At 45.9% G+C, this 25099-nt stretch overlaps 1 protein-coding gene across 6 annotated transcripts in view; it reads right to left on the bottom strand.

Moving 5' to 3' along the window:
• The window catches only part of HSPBAP1 (HSPB1 associated protein 1), an 859774-nt gene that overhangs the window by 320695 nt on the left and 513980 nt on the right, over window positions 1-25099 (bottom strand). The window lies entirely within an intron of this gene.

The raw sequence follows: 25099 nt of genomic DNA, 5'->3' as shown, positions 1-25099 counted from the left end.
CTTCACACTCACAATAGAGGAACCAAGGGCCAGGCCAGAGATGCCGCAGTACCCCACACCCCTTCAAGGCAATAAGCTTCTCTCCAAAGCCAGGGGAAGAGCCCAGAGGACTCAAGGAAACAAGGGAAAAGAAGGCTAAGCCACACCAGACGGAAGGCCACATGCCAAACAGAGCAGCGCTAACAGACTAGCGGCCAGAAACAAGAAAAAAACAGCCCAGGGCCTCAGGAAGACCGAGTGGGCAACACCTGACAAGGGAGGGCACAGAATTATCCCAAGCAGGGAGAAGAGGAAAAGGGCCGGACACACCCCCACGAGGGGCCGCGCACATGCCCTCAAGAAGCAAAGCAACATACAGAAATGCCACGGAGAACAGGCACCCAAGAGCCACCAGAACTCTCCAGCAGAGCGCAAGCTGTATAACAGCTACCACTACCCCACATAGGGTACGTTAAGTCCCAAGACATGGGAACCCTCTTTGGAAGAACTTCCGCAACAGAGGAAAACAAAAGAGCCACAGGGAAAACACCTCACAAACGGCTTGATAATCAGCCCAAAGAAAAACAGAAGGCCTAATCTCTGGGCCAAGTCTGCGTAACAATTTCTAGCAAGAAAAAACAGCGAACAAGGGCAGTCCAGCAGCCAACATCGCCAAAGTCCCCACAAGGAGGATTCAATGGCCAGAAAAAAACACTCCACCGCAAGAGCGATCGTCCCAAGAAGGACCAGAACCAGCTCAACTCCTTAATCACTGAGAAGGAGGAGGAGGAGTATAAGGGGGAGGAGTAGGATGGAGCCCCGCCAGGAACCTTTGGATGGCGGAGTCAGCTGGGGCATGGAACAACAAGCTACCATCAAACGGGAGATCAATGAGCCGTTCCCGAATGTTTTCGGGGAAGACACCGTCACGAAGCTAAGCATGGCGACTGAGAGCGACTGAAGAAGCCATGGCCCGGCCCAGCACCTCAGAGAAGTCCAGAGCGGAGTGAAGTATAAACGCCGCTAGCTCCCTGCCATCCAACGCATGACGCCGTATGTCCACCTGAGCAGCCTCCTGAGAAGCTGTGGACCGCAAAGACTCAACCGAGTCCCACAGACAAGAGGAGGCCCTAGCCAGGACACACAAGGTGTTCAGGGCCGCGCTGGTCGAGGCAAACATGTTGCGTCCCCAAGAGTCCAGCCAGCGGGCCTCCCGGGAGGGCGGAGTCAACAGCGGCGGCAGGGAGGGAAAAGCAGTCCGCAAGAGAGGACTGCCGGCAGAGGGGTGGAGGGAAAAACATGCAGCGTCACGCGGCGCCGGAAGGTGCCGGTGTAGAAGGTGCTGAGGAACCAGATCCCCTGAGGCAGGACGCCCCCAAGCCCCCGTCAAGGACGAAAGGAGCGAACCCTCAAAGGGAAGCAAGATCTCCCTACCACCAGAGCCCTAGTGGAGAACCTCCAAGAGATGATCCGTCGGAAAATGAGCAATCGGGTCACCCATGCGCAGAATATCCACAGCCGTGGACACCGCGTAAGCAAACGCCGCACCTGCCTCTGTAGGGCCCCGCGGAGGAGAAAGGAGCTCCTCCGTGGGCGACGGCTGCAGACTAAGGTGGCCATCCCCAAAGCCAAGCGGAATGGGCAGGGGCCAGACCTGGAAGGCAGGAGGAGCCGAGGAATGGGGGACCTGACACTCCTCCGGCAAACACCGTGGCCTCAGAAGGCGGGGAGCCACCCTTCGACGATGCCAGTGAAAAAGACACCACTCGGCGGCCAGACTCCGGGGAGGACGACACCAATTTGCATGCAGCCTCCGGGAAAGAGGGAGCGTCCGAAGACGACTCAGCAACTCGACACCTGTCAGGAGCCGTAGAGTCCGCTGCATGAGGCAGAGCGGTAACGCCAGCCTGCGTCGAAGGAGACGCTGGATAGGGCTCCTCGAAGTCACACTGCGCCGGAGAGGGGCCGGAGTCGCAGTGGACAGGGGGCGGCGTCGGAATGGCACCGACTAGACCTCCACCAAGGCAGCCGCCTGCGTGGAGGGACAAGAAGGACCAGGAGAGTGACACTAAGCCCTCCGCCAGCCTCAGCCTAGTATACGATAGAGGTGGTTCGGTGAGCAATGCGGCGCCGCCAGGGCCAATCCAACCTCCGACTCGCCCCCTGACGAGGTAGCCTCCAGCGTGGAGGGATGAGAAAGTCCCAGAGGAGGGCGAGGGGTTCGCCACCGGCCTCGACCTGGAGCGGAACGAGGAGAGTCCACCGACCCCTGTGGCGCCACCCAGTCCAGCAGCCGCCGGCACCGTAGCGGCGTCACCTCAGCCTCAGACACCTTGTCAAGGGACCGAGAGGGGCTCGGGGATGCGACCCGAGCCCTGGTGACCTCACGCAACACCACAGGGACTCCCGCAGGAGTTTGCGGCGAGGCAGAGACGCCGTGGTGTGAAGGAGGGACCCCAGAGGAGCCGCACCCCAACAGCACCACATCCTCCAAGCCTGGATCCGACCCAGTCGGCGCCAGGGCCAGAGCCACCGGTGGTGCCGCGGAAGGCCCCATGCAAGGCAAGGGAACTGGGGACGCCCCAGGAGGGAAAGGAGGAGGAGGAGATGCCAGCGAGGCCTGCAAAGCCGTCGCGTATGTCTCCATCTGGACTCTCGACGCTCCATCACCGGGAAACGGTGGGTAGGAGGACACACGGGCTGCATCACCTGCGGAGAGTCCACGCCCCCGGCAGGCCGAAACCCGGCCCCCGGGGACAAACTGCAACACTTACCCACCAGTGAGCGACGCTCTCATGACATCAGGGAAGGGCGATGACAACGACCACGTCCGTATCTGAAGCTGTCTGCCGAGGCTGATCGAGGGGAGGAGGTCGACCTGGAGAGACGCGCCAAGAGAAGTTTCATTTGGCGCTCCCGCCGCAACTTCGGCTTCAACTGCTGGCACGCCTCACAATCCATGGTGCCGTGATCCTCCCCCAACCACCACATACAAATGCGATGAGGGTCCGTCGTAGACATAAGACGCCCACACGACGTGTAAGCTTTAAAGCCCGATGGCATTTGCACACTGTTCTACCAAAAGAAGGACAATGAAGAAGAAAAAAGGGCCCCAAAACAGGCCCGCAGCAAGACCGGATCCGCGTTGCACGCGGAAAAGGAAAAAACTAACATAGGCGCGCCGGATTGGGCTTATGTGACCTCGCTGACGTCACGTACGCGAACGACGCCTAGGCGGAGTCGTGTGGTGTCGCCTCTCCCGGCGCGCAGGGATGCTGTGGCAAAAAGTTTTCAGATCCAGTCTCACGCCTGGGGATAATTCTACGTGAAGGAATCTGAGGCTAGTAGTCTCTATCAGATTTGGGCATGCAGCAGGGCTCTCTTAACAAATGCAAGGCAGCTCAAAAACATTTAAAAATTTGACTTTGTCTCAAAGGCCCTGGAGGAGCTGCACTGGCTTCCTGTAAAAAAGAGAGTGGCATTTAAGGCACTGTGTTCATCCCATGAAGCATTCCACGGCATCGGGCGAGAATACCTTAAGAACAAATTGTTATGGTATGTCCCGGGAAGAAGCCTTCGCTCAGAGATCTCCTAAAATGACAGGAATCAAAGATATCACACTGAGTCGTGGGGTGGCAGAAATGTTATACATTCAGCTTGCATATTTTGGAACTAGCTTCCCTGGCACCTAAGGAGCCAGACAAACCTGGTGATATTTCAGAAACAGCTCAAAACACGGCTCTTTCCACTCACCATGTAGATACAATACATTATCATGCAGGTGATCCTTCTTGGTTAAAGTCACTAGCGCCAAGTCGCCTTCGAGCATAAGTCAAGCGTTATAAAAATAAATATCAAAGGACAGGGCAACAAATTGGAAGCATGAAAAGGGTAGTCAGAACAGTAATTATAGATATATTTGAAAACGGTCAGATATTATTAATTGGAGTTCACAATAGAGTAAGATTCTTTGATTTTTCGTTGAGTTCCTGATTTGTACAATTGTTCATTTGTACCAAATTTGGTCGATAATTAAAAAAAAAAAAATAAATACATTTTTGCACAACACAAAGGCCAGCCAACACGTTTCGCCCTTCCACTACCAACCCACCCCACACTTTGGAGTGCAGGACTAGGGCTTTTTCGAAGATGTGCATAGTATTATTTTGAAATACAAAGATGTGTAGAGAAGAAAAGATAAATAAAACAAAAAAGAAATATAAAATAAAAGTTAGTTATTAATTGAAAACATGGCATGTATAGATTTTAACAGACTTGGCAAATGGCCTGCGAGCACTGTACACTTGCGCCAAATAGTGTGAAAAACAAAGTGAGTGTAAGGAATTCAAATGTGAATATGTCACGTTCCTGATCTACATCCTGGCTATTGTTACACCATGCTGGTTTTGGTGCACGTGAAATAAAAGGACCTGTGAAAAGCGAGGAGGCAAAACACTGAAATGTATGGGCACATCAGGTACACATTTTGGTCTGGTACATAGAGGAAAGGCATGGTTCCTTTTTGCATGGTATAAAGAACTAAGTGAGGAATTCTACTGGTGTAGGTACAGTAAATGGAATGTTTGGTCTGGTGCAGATGAAGGGCCTATAAAATGGGCTCAGCCAATGGTGCACTGGAGGACCCACTGTGCGGAGTGAGGAAATTTGGGAAATTCATTGTTGGTTGGCAACCCATGTTACGGGTACCAGGATAAGAGAAAAAGGGATCATGGGTAGGCAACCCAAGTCAGGGGTACCAGAAAAGGGTAATGGAGGTGAGTTAAAGATGAAACTTTATACCTAGTTGGAAGCGTTGTGACCCCACTATGATCCATAGGTAGGGTCTGTGAGACTGGAGGACAGGTACATGAAAATACATGTCTTGCAAGTACAAGGACACCATCCAACTTTGAGTTTGTCATTCCCTTAAGAAGGCACTGAGAGGGTGGAGGTGTAGAATAGGTTTGAGCCGTCCATCCTTTGTGGATACTAGACGGTAGTAGGAGTAACACCCCTCACCTCTCTCTGACAGTGGCACCCTCTAAATGGGTCCTTAGGCACAACGAAATTTACCTCCTGCATATGGACTGGTGAGACTAGAATTCAGACAGGGATAAAGTAAGTGAATGGTAGAGTGTAGGCCCTTTGAAGATCAATAGAACCCACTGAACCGAGGTGATGATTTTCGGCTGGAGAGGAAAAAATAGATCTTGAAGCAACCTGAATGGAGGTGGTGGTGGTGGAGGGTAGATGCACCTGGCGGTGTAGCCAGCCTTGCCCACCAGTAAAGCCACTGGAGCCGTGAAAAGTCAGAGGCATTTGCTGAACTGGCTGTGAGGGGTGTCTGTCGAAAGGTCAAGCCCTGTGACTAGCCTCTGAACTTCCTGTTTTGCTGGTGGAATTAACAGGCAGGCAAAAGGAGCCCAAGGTCTGGCCAGGAATCGCCTATTGTGCATGTGTGTAGCGGCCAAGAGGCAGACTGCATTCCAAGAGCATAGGCCTGACTAGACAATGCAAATACCTTTTGCCAAAAGCATCAATACATTTTGATTCCCTCTCTGGCGGTGCAGAAGGGAAAGCATTTGTGTTCACTGTACTTGTTGATGTTTGTACCATAAGACTTTCAGAGTTAGATGTTCAGTTAAAAAGGAGAGATAACAGGTGCTGGTCTGTGCCACCTAGCCACAGGTCAACTGCGTGGATGAGTTGAGCATGGTTTCACCCATGTCGCTTTCAATGTGTCTGTAAGAGCCTTATTAAAGAGCAATAAAGTCCCTGAAGAGGTCGGCCCTGGTTGAAGAATCTCAGTCAGCAGGTGTGATATTGTCTGTTTGTAGGTAGATAGAAGTCAAGGACTTCTGCTGCTCTGTGGATCACAGGTATAGATGTAGGTATAGGTGTAGTCCAGCATGAATGTAATGGGGGACTGGGGAGTCAGTAGGTTGTTTGCATTCTCATTTTTGTCATCTTCATGAGGGTTATTCTGAAGTTGTAGGATCACAACTGCTGCATGGGGGCATTACTTGAGTTGAAGTGCACGTCATGGAATGTTAGAGGGATACATACAATGTTGAGACGCCATAAAGTGCATGATTATTTGGTACAGAGGGGGTTTAAAATTGCTTTTCTCCAAGAAACACACATTACTCGTGCTGAAGGTTTGTCCCTGCAGTGCCGATGGAGAGGGCAGAATTTTTGCACAACATATGCTGCCTGCGCGCGGGGAGCACTGATTTGGGTTAGAGCGGGAGTCCCTTTTCAGCCTACTCAACATCTAGTGGACCCAGAGGGGAGATTTGTGGTGGTAGCGGGTCGCCTTAATGGCAGAGATGTTGTGCTGAGTAGTATCTATGCTCCCAATATGGATCAGCCGGCCTTTTTTAACCACTTGTCCGGGAAATTAACGCCATACCTGACTAGGTCGGTGATTATGGGAGGGAATTTTAATGCTATAACTGATACACTCATGGATCAGTTCCACCCTCCACTACCTGAGGCGCCCATACACAGGTGCTCCAAGGCTAGGCGGGACTGGCAGTCTAGATGGCGAGCACAGCACCCAGGTGAATGTGATTATTCCTTTTTCTCTGCGCTGCATGTGCGATTAGATGTGATACTATGGGGGCGTGGTCTCGCGCTGTGAGAAGATGGCGGCGGACTGCTGAGCTCCGCTCGAACGCGGAGTTCTCTTTCCATTTTCAGCCTCTTTTTCCCGTCATGGACATCTTATGCAGCTGGCGTGTGAGTGATGAAGGGTCGGTGCGGTGATTTCGCCCGTTCCGACCCTCTAATTTCCGCTCGCGGACCCGGTGGAGGCAGCGGTGATTTCTCCTCAGCGTTGGGACTGTAGCGGCCGCCATTTTGTGATGGCTCATGCGGCGTTGTTGTATATTGTGAGGTAATCCGGCGCTTTGACACTTCAGCGCGCGGCAACGTTTTTTCATCGTTTTCTCTGCCTCTGCTCTGTATTTTTTTTTTTTTGGGCCATAATGCCTCATAAGCCGTTTCTTAATGTTCTACCATTTTTTACTCATGGCTAAGTTCCATATCGAAGGACCCACATGCAGCTTGTCTTTTCCAGTTTAATTCTTTTGGATGGCAGTGACAGCTGTGCTCACCTCCTCGTTGTCTAGTCTCATGGTGACTTATTGGTCTATTTGCGAGACTGGTCTGCACATCAGTGTTAACTGCCTCTAATGTGCTGATAGAAGGTGACGTCTTCTTCTTGGTTTAAGTTTTTTGACGGATGGGCAGACAGAAGTCGTTGTTGAAGATCACTTCTCGTCCACCTTATCGTCTCATGATGGCTAGTGAGGCTTCTACTTCGGCCAGAGCAGTATCTTCGGGTACCAAGCCCAAAAGAGCCAAAAATGACCCTCCATCTCCCATTCTTTCTTCTCAACACCCTGTTCTGGATACTATTCTAGATGAGGTGAGGGGTCTTAAATCTTTTATGGCCACTACTAATGAGAAGTTACAATTAATTGAAGATAGATGGATCTCTATGGAAGCTAAGGTGTTTGATATGGAGCAACGTATTAGTGATATACAGGATATCTCTACTAAAATTCCAAGTTTGGAAAAAGACATCCAACGTCTTAAACTTCACACTGAGGACCTTGAAAACCGCAATCGGCGTAACAACCTACGCCTTTATGGCTTGCCAGAAAATTTGGAAGGTCCTGACTTACTTCTCTTCCTGAGGAAATTTCTGACTGAACTTTTAAATATTTCCCCGGAGCCTGTTTTGAATATTCAACGTGCACATAGACTTGGTCGTTTTCAACTTAACGCTTCTAAGCCTAGAGGTATCATCATGCTCTTTTTGGAGTTCACGGACCTAATGCGTGTTCTCTCCGCTGCCAGATTGAAGCGTCATCTTACTTGGTCCGGCCATAATATCTTTATTTCACAAGACGTCTCCAATGCTACTAATGCAAGGAGGAAGGAATTTCTGGCACTTCGACCTCTCATGAGACAGTTGAATATTCGCTATGGCATTCTTCATCCTTGTCTGTGTAAAATCACTCATGATGGCTCCACCCGGTCTTTTGATGACCCTCTTAAACTGAAGTCTTTTCTTCAAACCCTTTTATAAACCAAAGCAATAGACCGCACTCCGCTAGCTCCTCCTCCGGGCCGCCCCAAGGGAAGCTGGTACATGAAGTTCTTGAGTGGTTCACACCAGTGGGTGCAAGTAAGTACTTGTTGAACGATGCTCTCTGATAGAGTTCTTGAGTGGTTCACCCCAGTGGGTGCAAGTAAGTACTTGTTGAACTGATGATCTCTAGACCAGATACATGTCCCGGGTTTTAAAATATCGCCCGAGACATGGCTCGGGTTTCGGGATAACTTCCCTCCTCAGTAGAGAAAATAGTCAGGGGTAGAAGAGAGAGCCGCCAAGCAACCGTCAAGGGCCTCAGTGCCCGCACAGGCACGCAGGTGCGTCGTCCAGGAGCTCGTCAGCTCAAAGCTCGAAGGAGCCATTTTATAAACAAAAGCAATGGACCGCACTCCGCTAGCTCCTCCTCCGGGTCGCCCCAAGGGAAGCTGGTACATGAAGTTCTTGAGTGGTTCACCCCAGTGGGTGCAAGTAAGTACTTGTTGAACGATGCTCTCTGATAGAGTTCTTGAGTGGTTCACCCCAGTGGGTGCAAGTAAGTACTTGTTGAACTGATGATCTCTAGACCCGATACATGTCCTGGGTTTTAAAATATCGCCCGAGACATGGCTCGGGTTTCGGGATAACTTCCCTCCTCAGTAGAGAAAATAGTCAGGGGTAGAAGAGAGAGCCGCCAAGCAACCGTCAAGGGCCTCAGTGCCCGCACAGGCACGCAGGTGCGTCGTCCAGGAGCTCGTCAGCTCAAAGCTCGAAGGAGCCATTTTATAAACAAAAGCAATGGACCGCACTCCGCTAGCTCCTCCTCCGGGTCGCCCCAAGGGAAGATGGTACATGAAGTTCTTGAGTGGTTCACCCCAGTGGGTGCACGTAAATACTTGTTGAACGATGCTCTCTGATAGAGTTCTTGAGTGGTTCACCCCAGTGGGTGCAAGTAAGTATTTGATTAACTGATGATCTCTAGACCCGATACATGTCCCGGGTTTTAAAATATCGCCCGAGACATGGCTCGGGTTTCGGGATAACTTCCCCCCTCAGTAGAGAAAATAGTCAGGGGTAGAAGAGAGAGCCGCCAAGCAACCGTCAAGGGCCTCAGTGCCCGCACAGGCACGCAGGTGCGTCGTCCAGGAGCTCGTCAGCTCAAAGCTCGAAGGAGCCATTTTATAAACAAAAGCAATGGACCGCACTCCGCTAGCTCCTCCTCCGGGTCGCCCCAAGGGAAGCTGGTACATGAAGTTCTTGAGTGGTTCACCCCAGTGGGTGCAAGTAAGTACTTGTTGAACGATGCTCTCTGATAGAGTTCTTGAGTGGTTCACCCCAGTGGGTGCTAACGCGACACTTATTTTCATTTTAAACTTTTGGCATAGGCGTACCCGCCGACGCTACTTCATGGACCACAATTCTTTGGGGTAACACGCTGGTAGGACTAGCAGAGTGCGGCCAATCGGATTTTTGTTTACATTCAGGCTCCCTTGAGCCGTTGGGGCTGACGAGCCCATGGCTACGCACCTGCACGCCTTGAGTGGTACTTTACCTGAGAATATTTTTTGGCAGCCTACGCAGCAACCCTACACACACACCTACTCCCTGCTGACGAGAGGCAACTACCTCGAAACACGTGTCCAGGGATGGCTAACGCGACACTTATTTTCATTTTAAACTTTTGGCATAGGCGTACCCGCCGACGCTACTTCATGGACCACAATTCTTTGGGGTAACACGCTGGTAGGACTAGCAGAGTGCGGCCAATCGGATTTTTGTTTACATTCAGGCTCCCTTGAGCCGGTGGGGCTGACGAGCCCATGGCTACGCACCTGCACGCCTTGAGTGGTACTTTACCTGAGAATATTTTTTGGCAGCCTACGCAGCAACCCTACACACATACCTACTCCCTGCTGGCGAGAGGCAACTACCTCGAAACACGTGTCCAGGGATGGCTAACGCGACACTTATTTTCATTTTAAACTTTTGGCATAGGCGTACCCGCCGACGCTACTTCATGGACCACAATTCTTTGGGGTAACACGCTGGTAGGACTAGCAGAGTGCGGCCAATCGGATTTTTGTTTACATTCAGGCTCCCTTGAGCCGGTGGGGCTGACGAGCCCATGGCTACGCACCTGCACGCCTTGAGTGGTACTTTACCTGAGAATATTTTTGGGCAGCCTACGCAGCAACCCCACACACATACCTACTCCCTGCTGACGAGAGGCAACTACCTCGAAACACGTGTCCAGGGATGGCTAACGCGACACTTATTTTCATTTTAAACTTTTGGCATAGGCGTACCCGCCGACGCTACTTCATGGACCACAATTCTTTGGGGTAACACGCTGGTAGGACTAGCAGAGTGCGGCCAATCGGATTTTTCTTCAAAACCTGTCTTCACGTTCTGCATCTGGCTCTTCATCTTCTACTTAATGCTTTTATGTCCTTTTTCTATACTTCTTAATGTGGCTGTTACTTGGTGTTCTATTCCTATCTTTTTCTCTGTCGCTCCGTCTCTTGTTGGTGCTGTTATGCCCCATGCACCTGTCTTTATCGTTGTTCTCCTTTAGATCTGGATATCTTTCCTTGATCTATCTTCTTATTCTCCTTTTTCTCTCCCCTATTTTTGTCTTTACCTTTCTGTTCTTTTCCTCAGTATACCTATTATTATGTTGACAATGTTTTGTTTATTCCGTATGTTTTTTGTAATTATGTGCTATCCTATTGTATATTTTTTTTCCCAATCATATTTTGATTCATTTTGGTGTTTCTTTTTCTTTAGATGTCTCCCTGAAGTGTATCATCTCATTTCGTATTGTTCCCCCCAGATCCCTCACTATGTGTGAATTTGTTACTTGGAATGTTCGTGGTATGGGCAACCCTATCAAAAGACAAAAGGTACTTTCCCATCTATCTAAATTAAATTCTAAGGTGGCTTTCATTCAAGAGACACATTGTAATGAAGCGGAATCGCTTAAGCTAAAACAACAGTGGGTTGGTCAAGTTGTGTATTCTCCTGCTTCCAGTAAAAAAGGGGGTGTTGCTATATTGTTTCATAAATCTTTATCTGTGCAAATTGTTTCTACACAAAATGACACTGAGGGACGATGGGTAATGGCCAAGACGGTTATACATGGCAAGGATTTGATTTTATTGAATATTTATGGCCCGGTCAAGCCTGACCCCAAATTTTGGCAAGATGTCAAGGTTCTACTCTCCTCCGTTGATTGCCCCAATATTGTTATTGCTGGTGATTTTAACCAATGGTTAGATCCATTTTCAGACAGACAATCTCAATCGAAGTTTCATCCTGACAAATCCCATAAAGCCTTCCAATCGGCCATTGCCTCTCGTCCCCTATTTGATGTTTGGAAGACATGCAATCCAGATTCTCTTGAATTTACGTTTTTTTCCAATGTTCATCATACACGTTCTAGGATTGATTATATTCTGGTTAGTAAATGCTTGCTCCCATCTATTCAATCCGCGGAAATTAGGTCAATTTTTATTTCAGACCATGCACCAGTCCTTTCTGTTTTAGATTTGTCATTAACCTCCCAAAAATTCTGTCGTTGGAAACTTAATAATGTTTTACTATCAGATTCTACTTTCATAAAAGAAGTTAATTCCTTTGCTAAAGAATTCTTTATGTTTAATGACCCTCTAGCAACCTCTGTTTCCAATAATTGGGACGCTTTCAAAGCTGCACTTCGGGCATTTATTATTTCTTTTGTCTCCAAGAAAAAGAAAAGTGCTCGTATTAAATATTTAGCATTGCTACAGCAGCTTAAGAGACTAGAGCATAACTACTTCACCTCTAAATCGCCTTTGGTACTTCACGACCTCATTAAGGCCAAGTCTGAGCTAAATAAACTTGCGACAGTGGAAGCATGTAATATTCTCCTTAAAATTAAATCCAAATACCATGGTAGCCAAAATAAAGCTGGCAACATGTTAGCCACCTATTTAAAAATCAAATCTGAACGTAAAAATATTGGCCCTATTTTAAATGAATCCACTAACCGCCTAGTGTCCTCAGACGATGATATTGCTACTATATTTCATAATTATTATGAGGTCCTCTACTCTGATGATACGAACCCATCCAATCAAAATTTTGATATTTTTTTTTCGGGCCTCCCTCCTCCCCCATCCTTACCATCTGAATTCGAAGCCTTAGAGGGTGCTATTACTGCTCAAGAAATTAATAATGCCATTAATTCTCTAAAAAAATCAAAGGCTCCTGGACCGGATGGCTTTTCGGTCGAATTTTATTCCGCCTTTGCATCGTTTTGTGTCCCTAAACTTCTGATACTGTTTAATTCCTTTATTAGTGAGGCTAAGGCCTCTGGTTCCTTTATGGATGCCTTAATAATCATTATCCCTAAACCTGACAAGGATCATTCACTGTGTAAAAATTACCGCCCTATTTCTTTGATTAATTATGATTGTAAGATATTCGCAAAGATTCTTGCTTCCCGTCTTGAGAGTCTTCTCCCACTATTGGTTAAGACTGACCAGGTTGGTTTTATTAAAGGTAGATTAGCAGCGGACAATGCTCGAATGTTTGCGAATGTTATTTCACATGCACAGAAATTTAAATCTCCTCTTGCAGCACTATCTTTAGATGCCGAAAAGGCCTTTGACCGTATTAATTGGCAATTTATGTTTAGAACCCTTGGGTGGTTTGGCTTTGGTCCAACTTTTATTTCTTATATTAAATTATTATACTCCTGTCCCCGTGCTAGTATTTTTGTAAATAACCATTTTTCTAAGCCCTTTCCTTTATCTTGTGAGACTCGTCAAGGCTGTCCTCTCTCCCCTTTGTTATTTGTTCTCTGTCTTGAACCCTTCCTTGAGCATATCCGGGTTAATACTCACATTTCTGGTTTTACTCACAACTCGGTAGAAATTAAATTATCAGCTTACGCTGATGATATATTGATTTATATGTCTAATCCTATCTCATCCCTCCCTCCCTTCATGGATGAGGTTCAACTATACTCCAGCATTTCTGGGTATAAGCGAAACCTCTCTAAAACAGAAGTTCTACCCCTGAACCCACTAGGCTCTCATTATATGTTTCATGATACTAATTTCACCTGGTGCCCTACAAAAATTAAATACCTTGGTATTTGGTTTTCTGCGTCCTTACCTGCCACAATAAAATTTACCTTTGCAGCATTAATTCTTAAAATTCAGTCGCTGTTACTCTCATGGTCCCCGTTGTTCCTTTCTTGGTGGGGAAGGTTAGATACTATAAAAATGATGATTGTCCCTCATGTCCTTTATATATTGTCTATGTTACCTATTCGTATCCCCCTTAGGTATTTTTCACAAGTCAATTCTATCTGTGTAAAATTTTTATGGAATAAGAAACACCCACGTATTGCACTTACAAAACTCCAACGCCCGAAATCCGAAGGTGGAGTACGTTCCCCGATTTCAAAGCTTATCACTCAGCCTTTCTCATTAAACAATCCTTCGCTTTATTCTTTGACTTTGTACAAACCCCTATTCCGAGATGGATTGTTTTTGAACGATCCTCTTTAAAGGATTTTTCTTTTCAAAATGTGATTTACATGTCTAATTGTACTTTCATTTCCAACAACCCGATTATAAAATACTCCCAAAATTTACTATATAATACTTTTACAAAAGGTTTAACTCCATTTCTCTCCTCCTCGATATGGTATAATAAATCTCTTCGATACAAGGGCAAATCATTCTATTACAAACATTGGAAGGAAAAGGGTAATGTTTTTTGTACACCAATTGATCCTTCAGCATTCTGTTATTCCCTTCCTGGATTTTCAAACACGATTTCACTTACCTGACACATATCGTGCTGAATATCTTTTAATTTCAGCCGCTTTACAATCACAATTATCGTCCTTTGATGTACCTTTATCAACTCCTTCCCTTACGCCCCTCACACCCCTGTATAGTATATTTCCTTTACATATACCTAAAGCAGCCCTTGTCTATAAATTGTTGTTATCACATTCAACAGAGAGACCTAAATCCCCAAATGAACGTACTTGGGAGTTAGATTTATCCCTATCATTTACTGTTGATGTTTGGGACAAAATATGGTCTATGTTATTTAAAGTCTCTGCTGCTGCTCGTATAACACAATCCCTGCACTTTATTTACAATAGAGCGGTTATTACTCCTGTGTGCATATCCAAGTTTTCCCCCACCTCGTCTCCTCTATGCTGGTCTTGTTCTAATTATACTGGCACTTTGAGACATCTTCTTTATGATTGTTCCAATGTTATGAGGTTTTGGACGTTGGTTTGGGCAAAATGCATGAGCATCTTTAATTGTAATTTAAGTTTATCATTTCATAATGTTATGCTTGGCTCCACATCACCTAAACTGGATGATTCCACTCCTATTTCTTTATTGTTTAATATTTTTATTGCATTGGCATTCAAAGTTATTTTATCTTCATGGAAAGATAATTTGCAAATTTCGTTATTAACGTGGTGGAATTTCATATGTGATGAACATCGAATTGCCTCTGTCTCCTCCCCTCTCCTCTCACAAAAAATCAAATCTGATCTCCTCTGGTTACCATTTACTTCCTATCTTTCTTCATGAGCTCATTTGCTCTAACTTTGATCTTTCTTCATCTATTTGGTTGCATACTTAGTTTTAGGACTCTTCTATTCTTTTCTATTCCGTATTTTCATTTTTCATTTCTTTCTTCCCTCCCTTTTACTCCTTTTCTTTTCTCGTCTTTTCTTTTTTCTTCTTTGCTGTTAGAATTTTTGCTTCCATTACTTGTTTTTTATACTATGTATGTATAATTTTGAAATCCTCATTGATTGTATTATTATGTATTTTTGTGTTTTGTTTCTCTCTGAAAACTTAATAAAAATTCTTAAACAAAAAAAAGATGTGATACTATGTACACCCGACTTGCATGCTAGGGTGGGACACAGCGAATACCTTGCGAGGACACTATCAGATCATAATCCATTACTGTTGAGACTCCACTGGGCTCAGGAGCGTCCTGTGATCCCGATTTGGAGACTGCGTCCTGAAGCTTTGGAAGACCAGGTCTTTCGTGCAGAGGTTGAGACTGGAATTGCTCAATATTTTACTGAAAATGAAGGTACAGCATCGTCGACAGCAGTAGAATGGGACGCTTTTAAGGTTATAGTGAGGGGACTGTGTATAGCTAATATGGTCGTAGTACAGAAGACTTTATTGCAAGACGTAGATGCAGCAGAACATCGCTTGCGCACGGCAGAAAGAGCCCACCCCGAGTGTCCTGACGAGCAAAGGGAGGTATCCGACGGTAGAGAGGCAGTAGCTGTGCAAGTTGAGAAGTTGCACTGTTTCGACCATAAGAAATAAATGGCACGCGCACATGCAGAGCAAGATAAGGCGAGACCACTGTTGGCATGGCTGGCTAATCCGGCCCGCCGAGGGACGCCTATACTAGAACTAGAAAGTCAGACGGGGGACTCCGTTTACACCCAACAGGGGATTAATGATCTGTTTTTGGGATATTACTCAGAGTTGTATCGGAGTAAACTAGAGGGTGATGGGGACGCCATAGGAAATTTTTTGACAGGTATAGGACTGCCACAGCTGGAAAAGACACTGGTTGACTTACTAGGACAGGAGAGAACGCTGGGGGAAATTCGAAGTGCGATTAAGCATATGGCGCGCAATAAAACACCGGGGACAGATGGGTTACCGATAGAGTTCTACTCAACTTATGTTGATTTATTGGCCTCCAAGTTAATGTCTGTCTTTAACGAGGCGAAAAAGGCTAGTATATTGCCGGCTTCCACTCGTGAGGCCATCATCATTCCATTATTGAAGCCCGGGAAGAGCCCCTCCGATAAAACAGCCTATCATCCCTTGTCCATGCTCACGACTGATTATAAAATACTGAGTATAATTCTTGCGTCGCGACTGATCCCATATATGGTTCAACTGGTCCACCGAGACCAGGCGAGCTTTATCCCAACTCAAAATACTGCCACTAGTGTGTGGCGCCTTCTCCGCATATTGGGGGAGGATTCTTGTTCTTCTGCCTCTGCTGCCATTCCATAGGTAGATATTGAGAAGGTGTTTGATAGCCTGGAATGGCCATACTTGTTTCAAGTTATGCGCACATTCAGCCTTGGAGACGCCTTTGTGAGTTGGACAGAGAACTTATACAAATCGGCTACAGCCCGGGTTTGGACGGGAGCCCGCTCTCCCCTTTGTTATTTGCACTGGCCATAGAGCCACTAGCAGCTCAAGCCAGACTGGGACGGCGGTATACTGGACTTGACCTGCGCGGAGCGGTGCAGTACATCTCATTCTATGCCAATGACTTACTTATGTTTCTAGCTGACACGACGGACGCCCTAGGGGGAGCGACGGGCCTACGTCGGGACTTTGGAAGGGTTTCAGGACTCGGGGTGAACTGGGTGAAGACCTGTCTGTTTCGGCGGCTCCGTCGAGCGAGGGTCCGTCTCATACTAACGGGATAAAATGGAAATATCACTGTTTGACTTATCTGGGCACTAACATCTACCACATCCCTGCTGATCTTTTGGATGGCAATGTGGGCAGAGCTATGCGGAGTCTCCGAGGTGGTTTGACATTCTAGGGCACTCTTTCGGTGGCTGGCGAGTAGCACTCTTGAAGATGGTGGCGCTGCCCCGGTTGTTATACTACTTTAGAACATTGCCAATTTGGGTCCCGGGGTCCTTTTTTAGACAGATCCTATCAATGATTGGGGGTGTTATTTGAGCATCTGGTAGAAGGCGAGTTGCACTTAATAACTTGACGCGCCCGAAGGCCGATGGGGGGCTGGCGGTTCCTGATTTTGAAACGTACTATCTTGCGGCCCATCTACAGTGGCTTACCCAGGCAGTGGCGCTGGAGTTTCGGAGCACGGACGCCCGGGACGGAAATAGAATTTCAAGGCACGTACTGTCCTCTATTATCCTCCAGCAGCCGTTATGACTCGGGACGCTTTCCGGCAAGGTGCAGACGATGAGGTTAGGCTGGAATCGGAGCCAGTGAAGAGCCATGATTAACCGGCCCTATGACCCGGAGATACCTTTGGCTATGTGTACTGCGTTTCCGCATGTGGGGGATTGGGCCACATTGTCTGAATGGGAGTCTATGGGGATAAAGGTGCTAGGGGACTTATATGAAGTCGGCGCCCTGCTACCATTCCAAGCCTTGCAGGACAGATATGGACTCCCTTTCGAGGATTTCCTGCTTCATTCGGCCCTTGTCTCGGCAATACAGCGGCACTGGCGGGAGGGGATATCACAGCCGCAGACTTCCATGGCGTGTCAGTATGTAGTAATGGCGACAGGGACCTTTAAGGCAGTTACATGCTTATATAGGCGTATGATTGGTGAGGGGATGATGCCATAGAGAAACCTGCAGCAGAAGTGGGAATTGGACCTGGGTAAGGAGGTCCCTGAGAAAACATGGGCCCAGATAGTTAGAAGGGCGTGGAAAAGCACTAGAAATACCCGTTTCCAACTGGTCCACTTATTTATACTACATTGGGCGTAGCCCAGTCCCGCCAGGATCAACAAATATTTTAATACAGACACTGCGAAGTGCCCGTCCTGTGATCTAGAAGGGGCGGAGTTTAGCCATATGATGTGGAACTGCCCGCAACTAGGATCGTATTGGGAGGACGTAGTCAAGTTGTTACGTGAGATCACAGAATGACGGATAGAACCTGCACCCGTTTGCTTCACTGGTTCCCTTACACGCCCAAGGCGAAGGTTACGAGAACGTTTTTGGATCTAGGATTGTTGTTGGCCAAGAGGGATATCACAGCGCACTGGAAGGCCGCATGAGGCCCCAGCGTCCAGAGATGGAAAATAGAACTGATTAAATGGGTGACGAGCGAAAGTACAGTCAGGTTTCATATTGTCAGGCGAGCACAAAGGGATAAGGCAATAGAGGCCGCAAGGGCCTGGGAAGCCCTAGTGGTGTTGTGGCAGGCACCTGAGGTGGATTCAGCTGCATGCTCATCATTGGGCATACACACGGTTCCACCTTGAGCTCAAAGTACAATATTGGATTGACTGAGATTAACGAAGAACGAATAGTGTCGTTGAATGAGGGAGTGATGGTAAATGCTGGCCCTAACATTCACATGGTATGCAATGTTGAATCAAATGTTGCACAGAATTTAACTGAATTGCCGAAGTAAAGGACACACCGGGGGATGTGGGTGGGATAGGAGGGAGATGGGGAGGCGGGGTTGTTTTTCTTTTTTATTATGATTGGCTTAAGTGTCACAGTTGAGTCTTTGGTGCATCAGCCAATGTTGAATCCTTATCTGGTCCTGTTGCACACTTATTATATATATGTATAATCAGATCTAAATTAAAGGGCTTTTATACATGCTCCCGCTCTTGGAATAAAGGGGATTAGATGGACCACTGATTGATGATAGCTGCTGATCGGATGACTACTGTACACCTTTGACTCCTGTATCAAAATGTGTATTGTTGGGATGAAAAATCAATAAAACAAAAAACAAAAAAAACAAAAAATTAGGGTTATTCTGAAGCCCTTGAACAGCATCCAAATCAGAGCCAAACAGAACCTAAAACCTAGTTCTGGCACCATAGGCGGGTCTGGGGGCTGCATCATAAGGTTATTGCAATAACTTGGTAATTTCATACCACAACACGGTTACCTTGGTTATGTCACAGCACAAAATTGGTCTGGGATGAGCTGATGTTGGCTCCAAGTTGGTAATTGGCATTGAGACCAGATCCGAAACAGGTGCCCTTGGAGTCGAGATCGTTGTCAGAACTGGCATGGACCCTGGGAATGGAGTGATGGCATGGACCAGTATCAACAGAGAACTGGAAGGGAGCTCAGCTGGGTCTGTCAGCCCTGGTGAAGGACCTGCTGCCACAAATGGTAGTTTCTGCAGCTCCAAGGGGCCAGAAGGTGTTCTAGAGGGAGGCGGCATTGCCTTAAAGATTTACAGTAAGGCCTCCTTAAAGGCCTCAATCTGCGGAGGGTCTGTTTAGTCTTCTTACACTTATAGTGAGCTTTGATCTTTTATTTACCTGACGAGACAGACTGTGAGTTGGTGCATGAATGGCCCTGTGACCATAGGGTACCACTCCAAGTCCCGAGACCATTCCTGTAGCAAGAGGAATGGTCTCGGGACTTGGAGCGGTACACCTGCTTTGAGCACATCTTCTACCGATTGTGACATGAACTCGGATTCTGCCTCTCTGATCAACCATTGGTGCATTTGTTGCACGCCTTTGAGTTGTGGCTGGAGTTTAGACTCCAGAGGTACACGTAATAAAAATCTGTGACCGGCATCTTCTTTCTGCAGTCGCACCGCGGCTTAAAAACGGTTGTCTTGAGATGAGACATTACGTGTTCCATGGCACCCTGTCATTCTTTAGTCTGGCACTGAATCACCAGCTCAACAAAGTTGGTAGTAGAGCTTCGGATCTGCGTTGAAGGTAGTGAAAAGAAAGGAAATAATGGCAGTGTACAGGGCTGGTGCCTACATACGCTCCATCAGAAGGTCATTGTGGAGCCTTTGGGGTGCATGGGAGCAGTTTTTAAAGAATTCTGATCAAATCTGGTGCATGGAAATAGTCTAAAGCTGAGGAATTTTTGATTAGAAGTATCCATCAGAATGGGCAGTTATAGTTAGCTGCACAAATATAACTCACACCTCGATACACTGTACATGAACTCACCCATGATGTTCAGATGATATCACAAATTGGATCACTGATGATATATCACCTTACCACTGACATTTTTCGATGGCATAACAAACGTATATGTAATAGTTTGTTTTTATGTGCAGTGTTATTTACTAATAGTTTGTTCTAATGTATAATTATTTCTTGGTATAAAATATGTCTGATCTTAAGGTAGGCACTAAACCAATGAAACACGTGTCTAGAGCAGAGGTCTTCAAACTTTTTGATGCCGAGAACCTCCTGTCAAAATGTTTTAGGTGTAAGGACCCCCTCCAGACAAAAATTTCTAGAACCTGGTACTCATCATCAACAACCATAAACGTACCCAATTCACATGGCAAATTATGTTTACGGTGGGTAAATAATATTAAATAGTGTTTAGCAAACCAAAGGCTTGTGGGTGGCTTGATTTCGGTGTCAGAGGTTTACCACACAGTTCAAATAAAAAGTCTCAAAAAAAGAACTACCTAAAAATGCACTATGGTACTGTTTTTTACACAAATTAAACAATCTGACAAAACATATTCAGATGATAATGCCTTTCTGAATTAATGTGATTAGTGTGCCTGTTTTTCTCCAGAGAAATGTCAATCTGTGACTGCACCTCATTAACACCAGTTTAATACCCAAATATAGCAATAAGCAATAAAAAAAGGTGATCGGTCCAGCTTTGCAAACGGCCTTTCCCTTCACGGAGACATGCGTCGCTGCTTTTTAGTAACTTTTGAACAATACGAGTAATAAAAATGTTTTTTGTTCAAATCAGCAGATTATGCAGCAGACGATGGATTATCGAGCAAATTCTGAAAATCTATAATTGTGCTAAAATTCGCAGCGGCCACACAATGGCATATTTCCAGTGGCCCTGGCTATAATGCATGGGCTGCAACTTTAGTGCAAGGCATCAGAGGAGAACCATACTATATTTCATTGGATGCTGACAGCTTGGCTTTTACAGCTACATGGAACTGAAGGTTGCTTTACATCATTCATCGTAATTAAAACATACCATTTACAATTATTGATAAAGTGTAATGTCCAGGTCCAATGCTTTCTTTAATTCCTGGAGAGGAAGTGGTCCCTTAGTCTTCTTTCATACTGGTTTTCTTTTTTAAAATGCAGTACAGAAGATTATATTTAAAATTGAGAAATTCATTACCACCCCAGGCCCCTGCCACCCCCTACCCCACACCTCAGAGATAAATAAATTAGATTATGCCAGCAGTGGGAGAAAATTAAAAAAACACCATCTCCTTTGATCAATAATTATTAGCATTGAATGAACTTCAATCCACAGGTATAAGTACTAATTCCTCCAGGAGTAGCCTTAATATGACAGACACATGGCAACTTTATATAGTATTTGTGCAACTTTTTGCAGAAGTAGTGCAAATTAAGGAAACAGCAGAGAGGAGAGAAAAATCATTAACATCTTAGCATAAATGGCCTTTTCCAAATTACAGGTCGCTACTAATCGGGCCAACCATTGAGAGAACAGAGGGGGGTTTGGGTCTATCCAGGCAGAAGCTATACATATCCTGAGTATAGTCATGGCTACAAATATTAGTGCTCCCCATTCTTTCTATTCATCGTATCTTGTACACCTAACAAAATAATAACTGGGGTTATCTGGATGTCTTGCACTAGAATCCTACGTAGAAATTGTTGTATTTTATCAAGTAGTGGTTCTAGGTTCAGGCAGGCAGCGAACATGTGAACTGAATCTGTGCTAAACTCCGAGCATCTAGGTCAGAGTGTTCCTTTACCTGTTCCCCATTTAGCAATTCTGCTAGGTGTGATATATAGAAAGAAACCAGTCTTATAGAACTGTGCCTGTAACTTGGCTGACAACAAATCGCTCTGAGCGAAGCTTAGAGCTTGACAAAAAGTATTACAAGGGACATCCAGTTTCTGTTGCCATTTGTTATCTATTTTGTCCAGATCGTCATACATTCGGCTATTAAGCACCAAATAGATATACCCAATGCGAGGTAGAACAGAACCCCGTAACTTATCAATAAGGTCTATTTATACAAACTTCGCCAACCCACCAGCCTTGCGAGACAGGAAATTCTTTATAGCAATATAATTAAAAGCCTGATTCTTACTCAATTAAATTGTGATTCAAGGTCACTAAATGACCGGACTCCTTCAAAAGTGTGTAAGTCTCCAAGCTTTGAGAGTCCTGCCTTATACCAATTCTGAAGATATGTTTTCCCAAATATAGCTGGTAAATTAGTATTGTTGCTAATGGGAGTGTAGAACTTTAATCTACCTAGCCCAAAGTGTCAACATACATTAGAAAATACCCGGTATGCACTCACTAGGGTCCTGAATCTGACCTGCTAATAGTTACCAAATTCAAGTTGCCTCCAGAGACACCCTCGTGCCTCTTCCCCAAGTAAAAGAGTAAAGGGAGATGGGAGTCTCGAGGAAGCCATATCTGGATGTTCATGTAGCAATTCCGTACAATATTGCAGTACCGTGGCCCAATAATATAGTCTTAAATTGGGGAGCGCCCATCCCCCTCTATCCCGAGGAAGAGAGAGCAGTTTAAAAGCCCACCTAGGCTGAGAGTAGGCCCAAATGAATTGGGAAAATAGTTGCTCAAATGTTTGAAGCATTAGTTTATTAAACTTGAGAGGGATAGCCCTAAAGTAATAGAGCAATTTGGAGAAAAAAAAACATTTTCAAAACATTGCAGCGCTCTACTATGGTCAGGTGTAGATTATAGATCCGGGCTAAGTGACCTCCTTGTTTCTGCAGCCAGCGGGGTCAGATTTTCTGTTACAATGGACTCAATATCAGCAACAATGGTAACCCCCAAGTATTTGGCTTTGAGTACAACCCTACTGTCTTCCCAATTAATTCCTTCATTTAGGATAATCTGCGTTTTTTCCCTATTAAGTAACCGGATACCTTCCCAAACTCTTGAGCCTCATATTCCAGAGCTTTAATGTCTGATTCCGGGTTGGGTCAGGAGTCACCACGGCTAAATTATCGGTATAAGCCATGATCTTGGTTTCTGCACCAAACCGATTCACAGCCAGAATATCATGATTGATTTCTATTTTCTTAATAAAGGGATCAATATAGATGGCAAAGAGCAATGGAGAGCAAGGACAACCCTGCCTTTTCCCACGCGATATTCTGATTGGCTCTGTCAGTTTCCCATTTATCGAAATTCTAGCTGTGGGATCTAGGTAAAGAGCTTGGATAGTTTGAATTGCCTTGGGTCCAAAATGCATCCGCCTCATAGCACCCCAGAGATATTGCCAGGAGACCCAATCGAATGCTTTTTCAGCATCAAGTAAGATTCATGAGATCGGGTCTCTAGACACTTGAGCAGCGTCAAATAGGGTGATGGTCCGCCAAATGTGTTCTACGGTGAACCCATGCTGCCACTTTGAGACAAGGGGCTCGATCCAAGAGGATAGTCTGGATGCCAAAAGTTTAGAATATACCTTAGAATCACAATTAATAAGAGTGATAGGCCTGTATGAACCGATCTCTACAGGTGACTTATCCTTTTTCGGGAAGATCACAATATTCGCTGTAGACCAAGACACAGGCGGAGAGGCTCCGTTAAAAATAGAAATTTTCAGATCTGTAAAGAATTCTTTTATTTGAGAGGATTTTTTTTTATACAACTCGACTGGAATACATTCGACCCCAGCAGCTTTACCATCCGCAAGCTTGCCAATGCTGTAGCAATTTCTTCCCAAGTTGGAGGATTCTCCAGTTGAGTATAATCTTTCTCACTAAGTTGAGATAATGATATATCATTAAGATATTTGGAGATCTCCCTGACTCTCAGGTCTGAGGACCGGGTATTCTCTTCACTATAGAGGTTGTTATAAAATTCTCGAAATGCCTTTTGTATCTTGACCTGGTCGTCCGTTATCTCTCCGATTACAGTTTGGATCGAAAGTATTGCATTGGTGGAAACCTGTTGCCTGGTCCTAATTGCCAGCGGGTGACTTATAAGTTCGCCGCACTCATATTTTCTAGCTGGCCAATGCCCATTTTGCGGCCGTTCTTTCTGCAAAAATAGACCCAATTTCGGCCTTGACAGCTACTACCTCCATCTGTGCAGCTTCAATTTCAGCCCCCATCTGAACTACTTGCATTAATTTCTCTTCTGCTTTTTCTCATTTTATCTTGTAAGTCTAAGACCTGCTTTTTCTCTTTCTTATTTTTCCTAATGGAAAACCACAGCGTCTCTCCACGAATACCTGCTTTTAGGGTATCCCACACCATTGTAGTTGAGGCTGTCCCAATGTTAAACTCCAGGAACTCTTGAATCCAGCCCCGCATATGTGATCTATATCCTATATATACAGCAGCGCCTTTTCAAAGCTCCAGTCAGGGACTTCTCCTCAAGAACCCAGCCCCTCAATGTTTAGTATAAGTGGATTATGGTCTTACATGATTCACGGAGCAGTGTCAATAGAACAATCACGCGTCAGTGAGGAAGAGATCAGAAAGTAGTCCAGCCTTGCAAGAGATAGATGAGGGGCTGAAAAATAGGTGAAACCCTCTTGGTTAGATTTTAAATTAGCCCATGCATCATCAAGTCCATGACTATGCATTAAATTTAACATGGCCTGGTATACCTTGGGTTTCTGTCCTCTATAATTCCACTGGCCCCTTGCCCTCCAATTACTGGGCAGATTGATGTTAAAATCGCCACAGACAATAATTGGAAGCGGTCAGTGAGCCAGTTCTCCTGTGAGCCACTCTATTACCCCAGAGTTGTCCGAATTGCTCCCATAGAAGGAACATTTAGTAAAAGCAGATTTAAGAGGTAAGCAGCATTCAGCTATAACCCATCTCCCTAGTGGGTCAGATTTTACTCGGAAAATGTTCAATGAGTGCTTCTTCTGAGCCAAAATCCCTACTCCTTTCACACGCGTGCCTTGGGAAGTTCCCCCTATGACTCTATACCCCAATGAGTCCAACAGATGCCTCTGCGCTCCCTCAATATGCGTTTCTTGGAGACAGACCGCCGCTCGGCCTTCATACATCCACTTAAACGGCGTTCATACGTCCAATTAAACGGCGTCCGATACCTCACTCTGCACGAGCTGGAAACCAGCATCCCAGGGTCAGGTAAGAGCAGTTGATTACCGATGTCCAGCACGGCGTGGCAGCTGGATGGAAAGAGCTCACCATAGCCCCATCTTGCTGCTCTCACATACTGGTTTTCTAAAAAGGTTTTTATTTTTAACATTATGAAAACAGACACTTCTATTTTAGCAAAAACAGACTCCTGGTTA

Source organism: Triturus cristatus, chromosome 3_2 (assembly GCF_964204655.1).
Source record: "Triturus cristatus chromosome 3_2, aTriCri1.1, whole genome shotgun sequence".
Lineage (NCBI taxonomy): Eukaryota > Metazoa > Chordata > Amphibia > Caudata > Salamandridae > Triturus > Triturus cristatus.
The sequence above is the reverse complement of the archived record's forward strand: the minus strand, read 5'-3'. Positions and strand labels throughout refer to the sequence as shown.